The sequence below is a fragment of the Theropithecus gelada genome, chromosome 10 (assembly GCF_003255815.1).
Source record: "Theropithecus gelada isolate Dixy chromosome 10, Tgel_1.0, whole genome shotgun sequence".
In the NCBI taxonomy this organism is placed as follows: domain Eukaryota; kingdom Metazoa; phylum Chordata; class Mammalia; order Primates; family Cercopithecidae; genus Theropithecus; species Theropithecus gelada.
Window position 1 is genome coordinate 13,631,561 of NC_037678.1, and position 21,948 is coordinate 13,653,508.

Here is a 21,948-nt window from a genome sequence, read left to right on the forward strand (position 1 = left end):
TTGAGCTTATAAAGTTTAAATAACAATAAAAAGCAGAACAATGGTGATTTAATTATATTATAAATGTAATATTGGCAGAAATTTTAGAGAAGTAGCAGTTCTCACACGAAACTAAATCCCTTTAAGAACTCTATTTCATTTTTAGCGGCTTAATTTCATTTAAGCCAGGGGTCCTTCAAGCAAAAGCACTATTTGAGAATTCTCTACATCTTGTGAGGAATGCTTTAGAAGCAAAATGTCGGCTTCGTCATGTCCAAATCTCACAAAGATAAAACTACTCTAAAATCAGTACATATCCAAGATAAATCATCTTTGAGTCAGACATAATAAAGACAATGGAGAGAATGAAGAAAGACATTGCTAAAAATAAACAAAGCACTTCAAACGTGTTTTGCTCTGATTATTCAAATGTCAAAACAACAGACTTTACAAGAATGCTTTAGGAAGGAAACTCCACACAGTTTTGAGTCTCTGGAGGCTAATTTAAACAAAATGTTTATAGAAATGACTGCTATAGATGGCCAAGCATTTTTGGAAACTGAAGATGAAGGTTTTGGGAATCCTCCTAAACCATTAATCCTAAGTGCAGAGTTCCTTCTAGGAGCAAATTGCCAGAAACATTTATCTGAATAACGTACCACTATGCCCTGAAAGATTAGGGAAATTATCCAAAGGGTTTGTTGAACAGGAGTGTTTATTAAGCATGGCGGGAGTGTGGGAGAGAAAACCCAGGAGCTATGTGTAGCAAAAAGAGTTGAGAAATTGGTATTCTTCCCCAGAAAAATGTCAACATTTAAAGTTTGGATACCAACATTGATAAAAATGAAACTGTAGTAAGTTTTTGTCTCTGGAATATTGGTATTTCAGGTTTATTCTTGTATCCCGTAAGTGTGTTCTATGATGATGATGGTGCTTGGACCTTCTTAAGAGTCCCAGGCTCTGCTTATGAAGGTGTCAGCAGAACAGAGGGCTGGAGCACCCCCCAGGCTCAGAGGGATGCTGGGTCACAGGAGGACCAGGGACGGAGGTTGAAGGGCTCTCCCAGGCACACGGGGGTTGGGAGCTAGAATATAGACTGATAAATGCCTTCCAATACCCAAATTTTACAGATGAGGAGAGGTCAGAGCCAGGTTCAGAGACAGCGGGGAGCACACCTAAGTTTACACAGCCAGGCAGAGGCTAAGTTGAGGCTGGAGTTCATCTCTCTTGGGAAGGAGAACATGGGTCCTTCCTGATGCTTCTAAGGTCCTGTTTCCAATCATCTCTTTGGGGCTCAACATTTCTCTTGTGAGCTCATCATCTGTGAATCCATCTAAATCTCATCATTCTATTTTTCAGCCTGAACTCACCCTCCACCCGTGCCTGCCCAAGTATGAGAAGATCTCCAAGGTAACTTTCCTACAGAACATAGCTGTGTCTCTATCTGAAGCCCAAATGTTCAAGCACACAGTCCTTTAATTCCCCTTTACATTCAGTTCCCTTCCTGATGTTGCATATTCCACAAAAGAGGTTTTCTATTCTACCGCCATCTCAGCCTCTGGGAGGTTCTCCAGGAATCTGTCTAGAAACCAGGACTTGGAGTTTATCAGAAAGAAACTGGCATCAACTTAGAAAACCAGCAAGGCAAGTGGAATGGGAATGAGGGTGGGTTAGAGATTCACCTCTTCCAAAGAGAGCGTAGATTCCACTCCATTGCCCCATAGAGTTTTTTAAGGACATACAGGCCAGGAAGCCTCTCCTCTCAGGACAGGCTTGGAACAATTCCGGGAGCAGGCAGCCTTGGCACATGAATGAAATGAGGAAGCATGACTGGGGCCCAGGCCAAAGGGACACTGCTGTCCAGGGATTGACAAACGTGACCCCCAATACCACCTGGGATGCCCACCAGCACCTTCAAAGATAAACTAAGTCATGTAGACAGAATACCTACATGCTGTCATCTGTCCGAGTGCTTCATACATACCTCCTAAAAAATCCATCTAATAATCCTGAGAATGAGGGGCTATTATCATCTCCATTGTACGGATCAGAAAACTGGGGATCAGAGAGGTTAAGTGACTTGCCCAAGGCCAGACAGCTAGCAAGGGGCAGAGCTGAGGTTTAAACTCAGATAGGGTGGTTCCAGCTACACAATCAATCATTATAGGACATTGCTTATCTTGACACCACCTTCCATAACAGAGTTACAGGAAATTTACCCTTCTGGTCAATTCTCATAGCTAGACCCAGAACCTGCACAAGGCTCATTTATCATTGTTCAGTTTTAAAGTATTTTATCGTTTAATGTTTTTATAAAAAGATACTTTAGAAATTGCGGTTATCACTGTCTATAAGAAGCTTTGGCTTTGATATTTTCCCGTGTTCTACTTTCCACGTACCACATACATTTCTGCATTGCACACACATTGCAGCCTGGCCAGGGGTACTGAGCTCTTGCTACTTAGGGAGCTGGGAGGCTGAGAAGCATCTTCACCAAGGGAAGGGACCAGCAGTGAGAGTCTCTCTGCACTCTCTTGGTGGGCAGTGAGGCTAGACATTTCCTTGCGGCAATGAGATGCAGCTTCCTGAGCTCCAGGCAGCAGAAATCCCCAGCAGACCCTGTGCTGGGTCAGTTTTCCCAGGCCCTAATGTTTCAGGGCATGGCCGTGGGTGGAGGGCATGAAGGATGAGTCCAGCACCAGCGATCCTCTGAGAAGCATCCTCCTACTTCCACTCCATGCACATCGCAGACTGAGCTCCTCCTGGCCAGCCCTGGGTCTGGTGCCTCTCTGCATTCCCAGCACACTGAAGGGGCTCAAGGAAGCCAAGTGGGACCACCCAAGAGAGAAAGAATGCTGGGGACAGGACATTAGCTCAGACCCTTTGTGTCCCCTGAATGCCCTCTCTGTGCCAGCACCATGATTTCACACACATGCAGGGGTGCCAAAGAGAGTTCAGGGTCCCCAGGGCGCCCCAGGCATACCCTGAACACCCTCCAGTCCTCCACTCCAGGCAGGACTTTCCCCACCAGGGAAGGGCATCCTACACTGTTCCCAGCCAGGTCCCCTTCTTGGCGGCAGTAATTCAAGAATCATCAAGGCAGAACGTCAATGGTTCCCACCATTCCCTCTCCTCCTCCCTGCCCTTCTCCCCAACACAGGAAAAAGACAGGAAGAAAAGGCAGCCACCAATCTCTGAATTCTAAACATCAGGACTCAATGTGCCCATCTCTGTGGCCTACACAGGGCACCCAGTCTTTATGTTACCAAGTGAGGTCCCTCAGTGTGTGTGCACAGCCTCATACCTGGCTGGATAGAACCAGAGATGCAAAGTAGAAAAGCATGGGCTCTGGAGTTTCTGTCCTCAAGGAGTTGCTCATCCACCCATCCATCCATCCATCCATCCATCCACCCATCCATCCATCCATCCATCCACCCACCCACTAATCCATCCATCCATCCAACCATCCACCCACCCACCCACCCACCTATCTATCCATCCATCCATCCATCCATCCATCCATCCATGCGTTCTTTCCAATACCTTCCAACACCCAAATTTTCCAACCCACAATTTGAAGTGCTACCTCTGTGCCAGGACATGTGCAGATAACCAGGGAGAGAGATATGAATCAGGTGTGTTTGTGGGGGGCTGGGGGTGGGCATGAACACTGAGCACTCCAGGCTGTGTGGGAAGAAGGGACAGGGCAAAATAGGAACCAAGGAAAATACAAGGGATTTAGCTGACTCCGATTGTAGGTTACCACGTGACTGGCATTATTTCACTTGGTTCCTTCAAAATCATTTTGGGGTTTGTAGATGACCATCTCCAAGTAACAGATGACAGTTTTGGGGCTTGGAGAAGTAACATGCAGATAAATTGCACGAGGTCTCACTCTTAGCAATACTAGAGGTGGGAGTCCAATCCGGGTCTGTCTGGCTCTGGGCTCACACCAGCTGTGATTGTTGGAGCCACTCCCATCTGCATCCCCATGAGGAGTCAGGGAAGGCTGCATGGAGGAGGCCCTGCGTCAGCTGAGGCTTGAATGATGCATAGGAGTTTATTGTAATTTTTTTCAGTTTTATTCTCTCTGTGTTTAATTTAGATAGTTTCAATTACTATATTTTCAAATTCACTAATATTAAGCCAATTCGATGACGTTTTCTTATGTTGTAGTCTTATCTGTGGTAGTTTTGTTTTTATTTTGACATCTTCCATTTCTGTTCTTTTCATGTTTTTGAAAAATTATTCAACCTATTCATAATAACTGTTTCAAAGCCCCTGTCTGCCAGTTCCATAATGAGCTGCATCATTTTGGGGTTCTATCTTTGACTGGTTTTTCTCTTGTTATGAGTTACATTTTCTTGCTTCTTTCTACATGTAGTAATTTCTTTTTTCTTTTTCTTTTTTTTTTTTTTGAGATGGGGTCTCACTCTGTCATCCAGGTTGGAGTGCAGTGGCACGATTTCAGCTCACTACAACCTCCACCTAACAGGCCCAAGTGATCCTCCCGCCTCAGCCTCCCGAGTCACTGGGACTACAGGTGCACACCACCATGCCTGCCTAATTTTAATTTTTTTTTTATTATTATTATTTTGCAGAGACAAGGTCTCAACATGTTGTGCAGGTTGGTCTCAGATTCCTGGGCTCAAGCCATCCTCCTGCCTCAGTCTTCCAACGTGCTGGGATTACAGGTGTGAGCCACTGCACCTGGCCTACATATAGTAATTTCTGACTGGATGCTGAATGCTGTTTATTTTATGTTGGTGACTGCTGAATTGTGTTGTCTTTCTTCAAAAAGTGTTGGATTTTATTCTGATGAGTCACTAAGTTACTTGCAGATCAGTGACATAGTTTGGGTATTTGTCCCCACCCAAGTCTCATGTTGAAATGTAACCCCCAATGTTGGAGGTGGGGCCTGGTGGGAGGTGTTTGGATCATGGTCAGGAGGATCCCTCCTGAATGGCTTGGGCCGTCCCCTTGGTGATGAGTGAGCTCTCACTCTGAATTCACAGGAGATCTGGTCATTTAAAAGAGTGTGGCACCAGCCGGGCATGGTGGCTCATGCCTGTAATCTCAGCACTTTGGGAAGCGGAGGCAGGCAGATCACTTGAGGTTAGGAGTTTGAGACCAGCCTGGCCAACATGGTGAAACCCCGTCTCTACTGAAAATATAAATGTTAGCCAGGTGTGGTGGCATGCGCCTGTAATCCCAGCTATTCAGGAGGCTGAGGCAGGAGAATAGCTTGAACTGGGGAGGTGGAGGTTGCAGAGAGCCAAGATCGTGCCACTGCACTCCAACCTGGTGACAGAGTGAGACTCCGTCTCAATAATAATAAAAATAAAAACATAAAAAAATAAAACTAAAATAAAAGTGTGTGGTAGTTGCCTCTGCACTCATGCCATCTCTCTCTCTCACTTGGTCCAGCTTTCACTGTGTGATGTGTCTTCTCTCTTCACCTTCTGCCATGATTGTAAGCTTCCTGAGGCCTCCCCAAGAAGCCAAGCAGATGCCAGTGCCACGCTTCCTGTACAGCCTGCAGAGCTGTGAGCTAATTAAACCTCTTTGCTTTATAAATTTCCCAGTCTAAGGTATTTATTGATTTATAGCAATGTGAGAATGACCTAATATGGAAAATATCCCACTCTCAGTGCCAATTTTCTGTATTAGGTCATTTTCACACTGTTATAAAGAAACACCCAGGACTAGGTAATTTATAAAGAAAAGAGGTTTAATTGGTTCACAGTTCTGCAGGCTGTACAGGAAGCATGGTGCTGGCATCTGCTCAGCTTTTGGAGAGGCCTCAGCACGCTTCCAATTGTGGCAGAAGGTGAAGGGAGAGCAGGCACGTCACAGTGAAAGCAGGAATGAGAGAGAGAGAGAAAGAGAGAGAGAGATCAGCGTAGGGGTAGATACCATACACTTTTAAATGACCAGATCTCCTGTGAACTCAGAGCGAGAGCTCACTCATCCCCAAGGGGATGGCCCAAGCCACTCACGAGGGATCCCCCAACCATGATCCAAACACCTCCACCAGGCCCCACCTTCAACACTGCGGATTACATTTCAACATGAGATTTGGATGGGGACAAAAATCCAAACCATATCAATCAGTTTGATCTTTTAAGGTTTGTTTTTAAGCTTCCTTGAACACTTTTTATTATTACTATTATTATTATTATTACTACTTGAGATGGAGTCTTTTTTTTTTTTTTTTTTTTTTGAGGCAGAGTCTTGCTCTGTCCCCCAGGCTGGAGTGCAGTGGTGCAATCTCTGCTTACTGCAACCTCCGCCTCCTGGATTCATGCAATTCTTCTGTGTCAGTCTCCCAAGTAGCTGGGATTAGAGGCACCTGCCACCATGCCTGGCTAACTTTTGTATTTTTAGTAGAGATGCGGTTTCACCATGTTGGCCAGGCTGGTCTCAAACTCCTGACCTCAAGTGATCCACCCGCCTTGACCTCCCAAAGTGCTGGGATTACAGGCGTGAGCCACCGTGCTGGCCTAGAGCAGTTTTAGAATGGCCCTCTCCTGGGCTGGTTTAGTGCTGGCACTAAGGTGCTTTTCTTCTTGGTTCTCTACTGAATGTGTGAGGTGTTCAGTGAGAATCCCTATTCTGGCTGGTTGGAACGTGAACATCTCCAGCCCTTGGTGAGTTCTGGAAATTGTTCAGATACATCTCTCTGTGTATTATTTACGCAGCCTAGTGGAGCTTCACCCCACACATGCATGGTTTAGTGTTCAGCAGTACATGCAAGGGGATCTCTATGTAGATTTGCTTTGTCTCTTTCTCTGTGTAGCTCTTTCTACTCTTGTTTTCTACACCAAATTCCAGCTTCTTTTGCCTCCTCAGACTCAGACCCCTATCGCCCAACACAGCAAGACTGCCATGGTCATGTTGGAGTTCTTCTCCCTACATCACAGTCCAGAAAGTAGTAGCAAGGTAGAAAGGTAGGCACGGTGGCTTATGCTTGTAATCCCAGCACTTAGGGAGGCCGAGGTGGGCAGATCACCTGAGGTCAGGAGTTCGTGATCAGCCTGACCAACATGAAGAAACCCCGTCTCTACTAAAAACACAAAATTAGCCAGGCGTGGTGGCGAGTGCCTATAATCCCAGCCACTCAGGAAGCTGAGGCTGGAGAATCGCTTGAACCCGGGAGGCAGAGGTTGCGGTGAGCCGAGATTGCGCCACTGCAGTCCAGCCTGGGCAACAAGAGCGAAACTCCATCTCAGAAAAAAAAAAAAAAAAGAAAGAAAGAAAGAAAAAAAAAAAAAGAAAAGAAAGGTAGGATGATCATAGGACCCACCATGTTTGTTTTGCTTCTCTGAGAGATCATATGGAAGGATGTCCTCTTTTCTAACAGCTGAAAACAGATTTTTAATATCGTCTGTTCAGCTTTATACTTCTAAAGTAGACGGCTAAATCTGGTCCTAGTTACTCCATTATGGCCAGAAGGAGAAGCCCCTCCCTCCCCCCATGCCTGTCTTTTGACCCTCCTCCTCCACTTGCAGCCATTTGACCCATTTGGGTGTTGACTTTGATGGAAGTCAAGGGTGCCTGCATTGGCGTCTGTGCATGCGGTTGTGGGTGTGCGTGGCTATATAGTGGCTGGGTATGCATGAGTCCTTAAGGTGGAGGTGGGGCGTGGGAATGGGGTGCAGGGGAAGTGGGGCATGGGAATGGGGTGCAGGGGAAGTGGGGCGTGGGAATGCGGTGCAGGGGAACTAGAGGTGTGACGGAAGTGGAGAGGTGTGAGATAGCTTCTTGGGAAGGGCAGAGTTCCTCCTTGCTACTGGAAGTGTCATCTGGGGTTCTGGCACATTAAGAGCCTCCCCTGCACTCCCGCCTCCGATGGTAATCCTGAATTTAAGTTAGACCAGCTGATGTGGTTTTGTTCAGCTGAGCATGGGCAGGGCAGGAAGACTGACAGTTCACCATTTCCTGTACCGAGAAGCCCCTCTGCCTCCTCAGGAACTCCACCCCTATCCTGTCCTCCTTCCTAGCTCCTTCCCAGCATCCTCAAGGTTTTGTCAGCACCCTCATAGGGTGGTCAGGTCCCATCGGGGTTGTCCAAGCATGTGTGCGCAGGTATGTGTAGGTGTGTATGTGGGTGTGTGAGTGGGTGAAGGCTTGCATGTTTCATGTTTTCAGAAGTGTTGAGGAAGAAGAAAAGAAGACATCTGACTTTTCTCGTGACATCACAAAGGGCAAGAAACTAAGAAATGCCTCAGGCTCCTGCAGAAAAGGAGGGATGGGTAGTAATAACTTGGAGCGGGTGAGGAAGGATGGTGGAGTGTTTGGTTTTGAGTGAGGTGGCCCAAAGGGTGTCTGTGCATCCTCAAGACCTGGGAGGAGAAAGGCTCCATCTGTGGTGGGTGGATCCACAAAGCTTATCCACCAAAATCACTTGAAGAACTTAATGCAGCCCACTTGGGCATCAACCCAGTAGCACCCAATACGAACACACAGAATCTACACCAGCACTGCAGGGATGGGTGAGAGCGGCAGAGGAGGAGATCCATACCAGGTGGAGAAGGCACAGGTCCAGGCTCCCCATACCCTCAACATGGCCTTCTCCCTCTTCATCAGCCATATCCCTGGGGAGACGAGAGGCGTGGATGGGCCTTATCCTGGCCCACATCTCCTTTCTCAGGACCTGGGGTAGGACGGCAATTCATGGATGGAGGAATAACAAGACCTGGTGAGATCAGCTTGGCCTGTCTCCCAGCTGGGCAGGAACATGGGACTCCAGGGCATGGAGGACCCCACCCCCACCCATGGCCAGCACCCACCTGTGCTGGCATCTGCCTATCCAGAGCTGACCAGGAGAATGGTGCTGGCCTGGGAGCTGCTCCTCATGGCCCTGCTGGCCCTGTGCTGGGGGCTTAGCCTGGTAGGGGCAGAAAGGTGAGTTCCATGGCTCCCACCCCTTCCCTGTCCCCCTCCTCACTGCTGCACCCTGGAGGAAGCCCGCACCATGTCCCCGGGACCTTACCCACCCAACTTCCTCCTGCTCCCCTCGCTTCATCTCTCCCCCCGCCTTCCCTGGGCCTCCTTCACTTCCCTTTTCCTGCACACTCCTGCTCATCCTGTCCTGGAAATTCCATCTGAGCATGTCTGGCTTCCCAGCCCATATTTCTCAGCACAGCACTCCAGGCCCCCAGGCTCCAGGGTGGCTGCTCTGGCCGTTTCCCTTCCCCTCCTTCCCCAGCAGACTCTCGCTGCACCTCAGTGGTTCCCACCTCCAGATCTTTGCTCCTGCAGCATCCTGGACTGGGGTTCATCTCAGGGCTGGGTTTGTGCCTCATCCCAGGATGCTTGAGGGTCTGGGGGGCAGGGCCTGCCGCTGCTGCGTGTCTCCATCCTGCAGGGATTGCACGGTGCTCCTGTCAGGAGAGGAGGGTCCACAGGTAGAAACTTACCCCGGCAGACCCCTTCCCAAACCAGGGCACCTCTGCCCCAGATCAGCTGGGGGGGGGTGGTGATAAGCGACCCTGCAGGGGAAAGAGGTGACCCCCTCCTGCCTCTCTTGTCAGAAACCGTCCTGCTGTGGACCCTGTGCTGCTACCGCGACTACACCAGTCACATCACTTGCAGGTGGACGGACACCCAGGTTGCCCAGTGGCTCGTCAATGTGACCCACATTTGCCAGGTGAATGAGTGAATGACGCTGGGTGCAGGGAACACGGGCAGGGGCTATGGTGTCCCCTGTGCCTGGTGTGGGACGGTGGTGTAGAGAGGGACATGTCAGGTCAGCCTTGGGGTGGGAGTGGACAGAGGACAGAGAAGGAGGGAGGCCCTCCCGGGAGTTCCTGCCCCGCCAGGCACCTGCCAGTCCAGGCACTGCCATCTAACCTGGGGTTTCTGGGGAGAACCTTCTACACTGATGTTGTTGATAATGGTGGTGGTAACAATGGTGACAATCTTCTTATTTTGTCACAATTTAACACAGTTGCCCCACATGATCTATCTTAGTTCCTCCTCACTGTGAGGTGGGCAGGGCCAGGCCACGATGCCCAGTTCACAGATGAGGAAACTGAGGCCTTGGAGGTGAGGCGCCAGCCCTGGCCACAGATGGGGAGTGGCAGAACAGGCCGTGTGGACGTGTCTGGGAGGGGGCTCCATGCTCTCCCAGGCTCCCCCTCTGCGTACGGGCTGCCACCTCTCCCACCCGAGCTCTCCTGGGCACGAACCACACGGAAAGGGGACCAGCATCGCTCTACGGTGTTGACCAGGGTCTGAATCAGCCTTAAATGAAATAATTAAGCCACTGGATCCAGAGAGGCAGGTGACAACTGATTGGAGATTCCCCCACCTAGAGGGGGAGGAGGGCTTGGCTCTGCCACCACACCCCTCCACCACCTTAGGTTCTCCTGGGGGCCTCCATTACATCTTCTCCATTCTCCTCAAAGACCATCCTGCCCCTCCCTGTGACCTGCTTCCTGCTGCTCTGACACAACAGGGGACCAGGGAGAAGCTTCTCACCCAATCCACACTTACACTTCCCACTCCCTCTGCCTGCGACTGGGGCCTGGGCCTGGTTCTGGGCTGGGGCTCCTGTCTAAGGCTTAAGACCTGATGCCGTCTGGTCCTGCTGCTCAGGGGAAGTGTGGGCTCAAGGTCGCCTTTGGGAGATGCTCTCATGCCTGAGGTGGTCTCTGCAGAGTGGACACAGGAGAGAGGAGGACATCATGGCCTCAGGCCATCAGGCCTCAGGAACATCACGGCCCCCAAGTCCCCACTCCGCCCTGTGCCACCCACCATGCCCTCTCTCAGAATCTTTCCCAATCGTCTTGCAAACCTGCCCCGACCCCCTCTCAGATGCCCACCGGAGTGCAGCGCCTGGGCATCTCCTGAGCTCACAACCCTGTGGCCTCCCTTTCTCTGCTTCCCTTGACAGCAGCCCCCCCATAAAGAGTTGTCCACACTTATCGTGTCCGGTGTCTTTCCAGCCATGTCTTCCTGAGCCCACTTCCCCACCAGTGGCCCCCATCAGGCCACCCAAACTGTTCTGGTCCAAGTCAGCAAACATCCCAGGAACAGGATCTCATGGTTGGGTCTCTGCCTTCTTCCTGCTTGACCAGGGGCAGCCCCTGACGAGGAGGACCACCGCGGCCTCCCTGCAGTCCCTCCTGCACCTGGCTCTGCTCACAGCTCACCCAGCACCACCAGGGCCCTGCCCACCCTCCTCTTTCTCCTTGTCTGCTGCCTCTTGGTTCTCTCAGCTGCCAAGGCTGAGACGCCCAGGCCCAGTTCATGAGCCTTCTCTCTGCTGTATTCACTCTGCGGAGATCCCCTCAGGCCATGAGAGCATCTCCCAAAGGCAACCTTGAGCCCACACTTGCCCTAAGCTCCAGGCCTCCAGGTGCACTGGCCTCTCCACCTGTCACTTAGACAACAGGCGTCTCTGACTCCAAATGTCCTCAACCAAAGTCCTGCTCTCCTGTCTCAAAAAAAAATTGATAATAATAAATTTTTAAAAATAGCAGGGCATGGTGGCTCATGCCTATAATCCCAGCACTTTGGGAGGCTGAGGCTGGCGGATCACCTGAGGTCGGGAGTTCGAGACCAGCCTGACCAACATGGAGAAACCCCGCCTCTACTTAAAATACAAAGTGAGCCAGGCATGGTGGCACATGCCTGTAATCCCAGCTACTTGGGAGGCTGAGGCAGGAGAATGGTTTGAACTCGGGAGGCGGAGGTTGCAGTGAGCCAAGATCATGCCATTGCACCCCAGCCTGAGTGTCAGGAATGACAGTCTCAAATAAACACATAAATAAATAAACAAACAAACAAAGTCCCACTCTCACTGAAGCGGCTCTGCTGCCTCCGTCTTCCCCATCTCCCTTCGCTAAATGGGAGCTCCTAGTGGCTCAAGCTAAACAACAGGGAGGATTTTGTTTTGTTTTTAAGTCTCTTTTGCCACCATTCCTTTCCAACTGCAGCATCCGATCCACCAGCAAATGCCGCCAACCTTATCTCAAGCAGAACGTGAATCTCACCCACGCCGGCCCCACCACCCTGGTGCACACCACTTCCTGCCACCTGGATATTCCAGAAGCCTCCTAACAGGGCTCCCTGCTTCCAACGTTGCCACATTCCCACCTCAGTCTATTCACAACTGAGGACCCTCAGGAATCCTTTCAAAGCATTCATCAAAGTCTGCAACGCCTTTGCTCATAACTGTTTCCCAGTCACTCACAGTGAGATCCAATCCTGATCCAAGACCCGAAGGCCTCTTCATTGAGTGGTGAGCACTCAACGAACCTTTGAAGAGTGAGTGATCCTCATGCACGGTGGGCCAAGCTGTGTCCTCTCCCAGCAGGGACCCTCCGGAGCCCATGTCCTGCTAGCTCAGTGATGACATGCTCTGGTCAGCTTGCCCCTGTCCTTGCTGTGTGCCCAGGAGATGTGCCATTACCTACCACGGATTTGTCATCAGTGACATTGACTACTTCTCATTCCAGCCAGACAGGGCTCTGGGCGCCCAGCTCACCGTCACTCTGACCTAGCATGGTGAGGAACTGGGGGCCCTGGCTGGGGCAGGTCTCCTGTGTGAATGCCCTCCATGTGGTTTCTATTTCTAGAAGGAAACGATGTTACAACAAATATTTATGTACCTACAGTTTTGGGTATGGGTCTGAATATTTCTAGAAGCATAACAATAAAGTCAAAAGGTGTACGTTTTTCATTTTGCTAGATATTGTCCAAGAAACAACTTCCCACTAAAGTGATATAAGAGTGCCTGGTCAAGAGAATGAGAAGTCAAGACAAAGAGTGGGAGAAAATGTTGCAAAAGACATATCTTTTGGATAAAGGACTATTATCCAAATTATTCAAAGAACTCTTAAAACTCAACGATAAGGGCCGGGTGTGGTGGCTCATGCCTGTAATCCCAGCACTTTGGGAGGCTGAGGTGGGAGGATCACCTGAATCGAGACCCCATCTCTACCAAATTAAAAAAACAAAACAAAACGAAAAAATGAACAATCCAATTAAAGACCAGAGTAGACACTTCATCAAAGAAGACATACAGATGTGAAAAGAGCGTATGAAAAGGCGCTCAGCATCATGCGTCATTAGGGAAATGCAAATTAAAACAACAACAAGATACGGCTACACACCGGTTAGAATGGCCAAAATCCAGAACAGGGACAGTACCAAATGCTGGCCAGGATGTGGAGGAGCAGGAACTCTCATTTATTGCTGGTGGGAATGCCAAATGGTGCAGCCACCTTAGAAGACACTTTTGCAGTTTCTTGTAAAAGTAAACACACTTTAACCATATGATCAGCAGTTGTATTCCTTGGTATTTACTCGTATGAGTGGAAAACATGTCCACACAAAAGCCTGCACATAGATGCTTATAGCAACATTAACTGACAAAACTTGGAAGCAAAAAAAAGATGTCCTTCAGTAAGAGAATGGATAAATAAATTATGATACACCCAGACAATGGAATACTACGTAGCACTGAAAAGAAATGAGCTATCAAGCCATGAAAGGACACGGAAGAAACTTAGCTGCATATTACTAAGCAAAAACAGTGACTCTGAATAGGCTACATACCGTGTGATTTCAACTATATGACATTCTGGAAAAGGCAAAACTATGGAGAGAGAAAAAGCATCAGTGGTTGCCAGAGGTTAGGGTGAGGGAGGGATGAAAAGTGGAGCACAGAGGGTTTTTAGGGCAGTGAAACTATTCTGTGCCATGTTATAATGCTGGATACCTGTCAAGATGTATTTATGTAAACTATAGAGCTTGAGTGATAATGATGTATCAATGTAGGTTTATCAATTGTAACAAATATACCACTGTTGCTATGGATTGAATGTTTATATCCTTCCAAAAAAGTGCATTGGAATCCTTTTTGCTTTTTTTTTTAACTTCTTTTTCTCTAAGTTCATGTCAGATGGGTAATATGCCCACACGGTAACTGACAGAGCAGAAGCATCGCCATCTTGGACAAGCACTGCCGTTCTCAAGCTCCTCTTGATCAAAAATTGCCTAAATTCAAAGGGTATCAACCTAGTGACTAAGGTCAGCATGACCATAAACCACAAATGACATCTCCAACCAGAAACATTCCAACCTTAAGATAAATCCCTCCCCGACCAGAGACATGCCAGCCCAGAGATAACTTCCCCACGGGCGGAGAGACGTCAGCCTCAAGATAACCTCCCCTCCGGCCAGAGACATTCCAACCCCACCATAAACTTCTCCCCGACACAGAACCATTCCAAGCCTGTGATAAAGCTCTCTCACTCTAAAACCAATAAATACTCTTGTTGTTTATAAGCCACCCGTCTGTTATTTTGGTTATAGCAGCCCAGTGGGCTAAGACAATTGCAGTGCAGGCTGTTGATATTGTAAGAGAGAATATTCCGACCGAAATTGGCCAGAAGCCCCTTTCAGGTTTATTCTCCAAAATAAACCTGTTTTTGACTGTTGAGCCCCTTTTCTGGTTTCTTTCCTCTTTCTTTAACTCTTACAGTAACAAGGTTTGAAGGTGGCACATCTCACACATACTTGGGAACACCCAATCATCACGTCTATGAATTACAAAATGATCTGTGTTGAAATCCTACCCCACAAGGTGATGGATTAGGAGATGGGCCTTTTGGAGGTGATTAGTTCATGAGGGCAGAGGCCTTAGGAATGAGATCAGTGTTTTTATAAAAGAGACCAGAGAGACTCCCTTGCTCCTTCGGCCATACGAGGTTACAGTGAGAAGGCTTCATCTATAAGGAAGCAGGCCCTAACCAGACACCAAATCTGCCAGCATGTTGATCTTGAACTTCCCAGCCTCCAGAACTGTGAGAAATAAATGCTCTTGTTTATAAGCCACTGGTCTATGTTAAGTTGGGGAGGCTGTGCATGTGTGGGGCAGGGAATATATGGGAATTCTGAGCTGCCCACTCAATTTTGCTGTGAACCTAAAACTGTTCTAAAAAGTAAAGTCTATTTAAAAAAAAATAGACTAGTATTTTATAGTACAAGAGTACCTGTACCCCCACACACTTCCCATTCTGGGTATTGTCAGTCATTTTACCAGTAATGTTTACCAATGTGGTGAGTAAAAGAACTACATCTCATTTTAATTTGAATATACAGCCACACCTTGTCTTATCGCACTTTGCTTTATTGTGCTTTGCAGATACTGTGTTTTTCCAAATTGAAGGTTTGTGGTAGCCATGTTTTGGCAAGTCTTCCATCACCATTTTTCCAATAGCATGTCTCTGTTATAGGACCGATGGGTTCATATGCCCATCGTGCGGTAACAGATCCATTACATAGTGACAGCAGGGTTTGCAGCAGAGGAAGTTTAATGATTGCAGAGTGCTGAGTTGAGAAGATGGGAGGAGACCCTCCCGCTTATCTCACCAAAGAGCTTTGGGCTGGGGCTTTTAAGGGAAATACAGAGGGTGAGAGACTCCCTCTGTAATTGGAAAATTGGGGTTGCTGATTGGTCGGAGGAAGGGAGGATGAAATCATCATGATATGGAAACTGCATTCTTTGGTGAGTCAGCCCATTGTGAGGTCCTTCAGACCGGCTGGGTCAGTAGTTTCATCAGTATATCGGACCTGAAGGACTATCTCACAGGGAAAACTAAACGTTTTATAATGTTCACGTTGTTATCTATGGAGCAGTTAAGGGGAACTGTGATCTCGTAACAGGGTCTATGTGATTTTAGCACAGTAGGTACCAAACAGCTATGAGTATGCAGGTTGGAGAGCAGTCCAACCTCATGATGGAGGCCAGCGTGGGTGATTTTTGTTTCTCTCCCTTCCTTCTTCCTTGATTAATTTCATAAAGTTTATAGGGGCAGTTTAATCTCTGTGTCGCCTTTTGGTAATTCTTGCAATATTTCAAACTTTTTCATTATTATTGCTTCTGTTATGGTGGTCTGAGATCAGCGATGTTGTTACTGCAATTGTTTTGGGATGCCATGATCTGTCACAGAAGACAGTAAACTGAATAAACGTTCTGTGTGTTCTGACTGCTCCACCAACTGGCCGTTCTCTTATCTCTCGCCCTACAGTGAGAAGGCTTCATCTATGAGGAAGTAGGCCCTAACCAGATACCAAATCTAGCCTCCCTATTCCCAGAGACCCAACAACAGGTAAATTAGGCCAATTAATAACCCTACAATGGCCTCTAAGCTTTCAAGTCAAAAGAAAAGTTGCACACATCTCTTACTTTAAATCAAAAGCTAGAAATGATTAAGCTTCAATGAAAGCCTAGAGAGACTGAAAACTAGGCCTCTTGGGAAAATAGTTAGCCAAGTTATGAATGCAAAAGAAAAGTTCTTACAGGAAATTAAAAGTACTGCTTCAGTGAACTCATGAATGAGAAAGGAAAACAGCCTTATTGCTGATATGGAGAAAGTTTTAGTGGTTTGGATAGAAGACCAAGCCAGCCACAACATTCCCTTAAGCCAAAGCTTCATCCAGAGCAAGGCCCTAATGCTCCTTAATTCTCCGAAGGCTGAGAGAGGTGAGGAAGCTGCAGAAGAAAAGTTGGAAGCTAGCAGAGATTAGTTCATGAGGTTTAAGGAAAGAAACCATCTCTTTGACATAAAAGAACAAGGTGAAGCAGCAAGTGCTGATGGAGAAGCTACACAAAGTTATCCAGGAGATCCAACCAGGATGATTAATGAAGGTGGCTGCACTAAACACAGATATTCAATGTAGACAAAATAGCCTTTTATTGGAAGAAGATGCCCTTTATTTGAAGCTTCAAGGCTTCAAAGGACAGGCAGAATCTCTTGTTAAGGGCTAATGCCACTGGTAACTTTAAGTTGAAACCAATGCTTATTCACAGTTCCAAAGAACCCTAAGGCCCTTAAGAATTGATACAGTTGGCCGGGTGCGGTGACTCACGCCTGTCATCCCAGCACTTTGGGAGGCTGAGGCGGGTGGATCACGAGGTCAGGAGATCGAGCCCATCCTGGCTAACACGGTGAAACCCCCTTTCTATTAAAAATACAAAAAATTAGCCGGGCGTGGTGGTGGGCATCTGTAGTCCCAGCTACTTGGGATGCTGAGGCAGGAGAATGGCGAGAATCCGGGAGGCGGAGCTTGCAGTGAGCCGAGATCGCATCATTGGGTGACAGAGTGAGACTCCGTCTCAAAAAAAAAAAAAAAAAAAAAAGAATTGATACAGTTTGGCTCTGTGTCCCCACCCAAATCTCATCTTGAATTGTACTCCTATAATTCCTACGTATTGTGGGAGGGACCCAGTGGGAGAAAATTGAATCATGGGACAGTTTTCCTCCGTACTGTTCTCATGGTAGTGAATAAATCTCACGAGATCTGATGGCTTTATCAGGGGTTTCCGCTTTTGCATCTTCCTTATACTCTCTTTGCCTGCTGCCATCCATGTAAGATGGGACTAGCTCCTCCTTGCCCTCCGCCATGATTGTGAGGCGTCCCCAGCCACATGGAACTGCAAGTCCAATTAAACCTTTTTCTTTTGTAAATCGCCCAGTCTTGGGTATGTCTTTATCAGCAGCATGAAAACAGACTAATACAAGAATTATGCTAAATCTATTCTGCCTGTGCTTTGGAAATGGAACAGTAAAGCCTGGATGTCAGCACATCTGTTTACAGCACAGTTTAGGAATATTTTAAGTTCATTGTTGAGATATAATTCTCAGAAAAAATATTTCTTTGAATATATTACTGCTTTTTGCCAATGTACCTGGTCCCCCAAGAGCTCTGATGAAGATGCACAAGGAGATTAATGTTGTTTTCATGTCTGCGAACATAATATTTATTATACAGCCCTTGGATTAAGGAGAAATTCCTACTTTCAAGACTTGTTATTTAAAAAACACATTTCTTGAGGCTATAGCTGTCATAGACAGTGATTCTTCTGATGGATCTGGGCCAAGTAAACTGAAAACCTTCTAGAAAGGATTCACCACTCTAGATGTCATTCAGAACATTTGCAATTCATGGAAGGAGGTCAAAACATCAACACTAACAGGGTTTGCAAGATGTCGATTCCAACTCTTGTGGATGACTTTGAGGGATTCAAGGCTTCAGGGGAGGAAGGAACTGCAGATATAGTGGAAATACAAAGAAAACTAGAATTAGAAGTACGGCCTGAAGATGTGACCGAATTGCTACAATCTCATGATAAAACTTGAACGGGTGAGGAGCTGATTCTTATGGATGAGCAAAGAAAGTGGTTTCTCGAGATGGAATCTACTTCTGGTGAAGATGCTGTGAACATGTTGAAATAGCAACAAAGGATGAAGAATATCAAATAAACTTAGTTGATAAAGCAGCAGCAGGGTTTGAGAAGATTAACTTCAATTTGGAAAGAAATGCTATCAAATAACATTGCATGCTACCAATAAATATTTCATGGAAAGATGAGTCCATCGATGCAGCAAACTCCATTGGTGGCCACTACAAAATTGCCACAGCCTTCAACACAACCCCAACCTTCAACAACCACCACTGTACTCAGTCGGCAGCTATCAACATCATGGCAAGAGCCCCCAGCAGCAAAAAGATGACAACTTGCTGAAGGCTCACATGACTGTTAGCATTTATTTTTAGCAGCAAAACATTTTAAATTGCAGTACGTACATTGTTTTTTAGATATAATGGTCTCGCACACTCAATATACTGCAGTATCCAGCAATTAGTCACATTTCTTCCCTGTCTACAGCCCTTAGCTGAATAGTTGAGTCATCTCAATGGGGATGTCAAATCAAACTAAATATGGCCTGAGAAGGACCCGGTACTTCCATATTTCAGTCCTTGTGGATGAACTGCAACCTAACTTAGTAGGTAGACAGGACTGAAAACCCAACTTAGGAGTATGTGCCTGTAACAATCACTGAGTCTTGGCCAATCCCAGCAGTTATACTTCAACTGCTCATACACTGCTGAGTGTTCAAACTGTGTTCAAATAAGGCAACTGCCAATCTGTAACCAATCCAGCTGTTTCTGTACCTCAGTTCTGATTTCTGTATGTCGTTTTACTTTTTTTGTCTATAAATTTGTTCTGCCCACAAGGCACCCCTGGAGTCTTTCTGAATCTGCTGTGATTCTGGGGACTGCCCAATTCACAAATTGTTTATTGCTCAATTAAACTCCTTCAAATTTAATTCAGCTGAAGTTTTTAACAGGGAGATAGAGGACAGGGAATGACAAATTTCCAGAACCAGCCAGCAAGAAACACTTTTAACACACACACACACACACACACACACACACACACACTAGCAGATGCACTGGGTCCGAGCTGGGCATTGAAGCCTGAAGTGAGCCTGGCAGTAGCTGGGCTCAGGGAGCTCTCAGTCTAGTTGGAACACAAAGCTGTGAGTCAGGAATTACAAGACAGGTAATAAAGGCAGGGGGACAAAGTTGAGTGGTGGGACAGACAGGCTGAGACATGCTCTGTTTGTGATAGAAGTAGGAGGTGGACAAATGCCTAGGCAGATAGGGGCAGGTCCTCGGTGAAACCCCACCTTCAAGCCAAAGACAGCTTAAAACCTGAAAGCCAAGTTACAAGTTAAATCCTCCGACTGGACTGGTTTGATAACTTGTCTTCCTATTTGGCATGCTTACCTCTGATTGGTCCTCACCATTCACCTATTTTACATATACCTCCCTACCCTTTCCTGATTGGTTTTCCTACACCGTTGTGCCCACCTTTGAGTGGTGTTGTCCCTTTAACCTTTTTTGCATACTCACAAACCAATCAGCACACACTCCTCATTTTGAATCCATAAAGGGCCCCAGACCCAGTCACATGGCAAAACCTCCCCCGACACCCCACCTCCCACCCCTGAGTTCCCTTTCCATGGAAAGCCATTTTCATCGCTCAGTAAAATTCTTCTCAGCCCTCCTCACCCTCCAATGTCCAGTATATCTTCATTCTTCTTGGGCGAGGTACAAGAGCTTAGGAACCACCGAACATGGGTACAAGTTATAATACAGGCAAGCTGGGGTGCGACAGTGAGGCCGAGTGAGACCTGGGCGAGGCATCCCTGGCTGGGGGCACTGGCTTGCAAAGTGACCAAGAGGAAAAGTCCTACGTCGTTTGGGCAGACATGGGGATTTCCAAAGAAGCTGGAGGGGCTGTGTTCTAAGAGGAACCCACACTGGAGTTAGTACTTGTTGGGTGACTCAGGGTCCCTGGTGTGGAGTCCTGATAAATGAGCAACGATGAGGAAGAAACCCCAGGTTGGGGAGGAGCCCAAGTCGGGAGAAAAATGAACAACTGTTCTGAGAGACAGCTAATCACAAACAACTGGGCACAACGACCTCGTTCTGCTTGTTCTGCATGTAGCCCTCTTCAACGCGACCCTATGAAACTTTCCTCTAGCGCCTCCCTCTTTGCAGACAGCCCCTTCTCTGCTCATTGCAATTGCAACCTTGCAACGTATTTTCATATCGTCTCTAATAAATCTGCCTTTCTTTACCTACAACTGGCTTGGTAAATTCCCTCACCTCCTGTGCCATCAGACCCAGAGAGCTGCTACCTGCGTCACCGGGCAGATGAAGGTACCCCTGCTCAGGACACCCAGCGTGACCCATGGCCCAAATCATTGCATTTCAATGCTTTGGGCACACTGTCCCCGGAGCCGGGCTGCCCAGCTTTTATTGATTGAGCACCCTGGGTGCAGGTCACCTTGTTGGAGTTGGGAAAGGATTGTTTTCAAAAGAAGGAAAGGCTCCCTCTAGGAGCAAACGACTGTCTTGGTGCAAGGGTTCTGTGTGATCAATTAAACATGTGAAATGCTTGTGAGACCCAAGCTACTGATGGTCTCCAGCCCTACTCCTTCCTTATGTAGTAGGTTCTCAGGGTTCCCCACCATGAAGGGCTCTGGGCCTAGCCATTTCCACCCAACACGGGCTCTTCCAACAGGCAATTCATGCCCCCAAGTTCCCCATGGGGGGACAAATGTCAACTCTGGATGGCCAATGGCTTCCCCGGCCCACTTCTGCTTCCTGTCCTCCCTCTCATCCCCCTAATAAGTTTTTTGTCCTCTTCCATCTCAGGGACAGCCTCCTGCAGGCCTTGCTCACCTCAGTGATCACCTACTACATGCATGGCTCTGGGCTGGGTTCTCAGGGGAAGACAGACGAGGGAGCTGCAGTCCTCCAGGAAAGGTCTCTCAGGACTCCAATGGGTGAGAACCGCACCTTCATTGTTCAGCTCCCAGATAAACAGACATTTTTCAGGGTCACCTCTGATTCAATCTCCCCCTGCCACCAAATCAATTTATTTGGTTTATGGATTTTTCTGTTTTGCCAACCAACATGGATCATCTTACAACCACGTATGGATCTTTAGGTGACAGACTTACCTTTTGAGGGCAGGCTCTGAGCCACAGGACTACAGTTCAAATCCTGGCTCTGCCCCTTACCTGCTGGCAGACCTGGGGCAAGTTGTGTGACATCGCTGTGCCTTAGTTTCCTCAATGATGAAAATTATAAAGGTAGTATCTTCCACTTCCATAGTATCTAAATGAATTGATCTTATAGGTCACTCAAACGGGGCCTGCCAGGAATAAGCTCTCGATCACTCTCAGTTATTTTTATGGGGAATTTGGTCTCTATTTAGTTTTTCACTCTCATGGCTAGAGATCAAATACAGGACGTTCAGTTATGTTGGAATTTCAGATAATAATAAACGATTTTTTAAAAGTGTGTTCTTTATCCTCCTTTCCCTCACTGTCTTTCCTCTTCCCCCTGCTCTCCTGGATTTTCCCAGAAGCGCCCTGCATCTCCCTCCATTGCGTGGTGTCCCACACGCCATCATGTACCCACTGCAGTGCCCCAAAGACCAAAGGCCCTTCTGTTTAGCAGAATTCATTTCCTTATGTTATAGGAATTATTTAAAAATTATTTGAGGCAGATAGAGAGGAAAAGGGGTCCTTGGGAAGTTTTCATTTCTGTCTTAAAAGCAGCTCCAAAAAACGTTTCTTGTCTAGCAGG

The 21,948-nt window shown here is 47.4% G+C and overlaps 1 pseudogene; it reads right to left on the minus strand.

Annotated features, from left to right (window-relative positions):
• Positions 1-14,471: 14,471 nt before the first annotated feature.
• On the minus strand, positions 14,472-14,553 carry LOC112633913 (annotated as a pseudogene).
• Between the last annotated feature and the right edge of the window lie 7,395 nt (positions 14,554-21,948).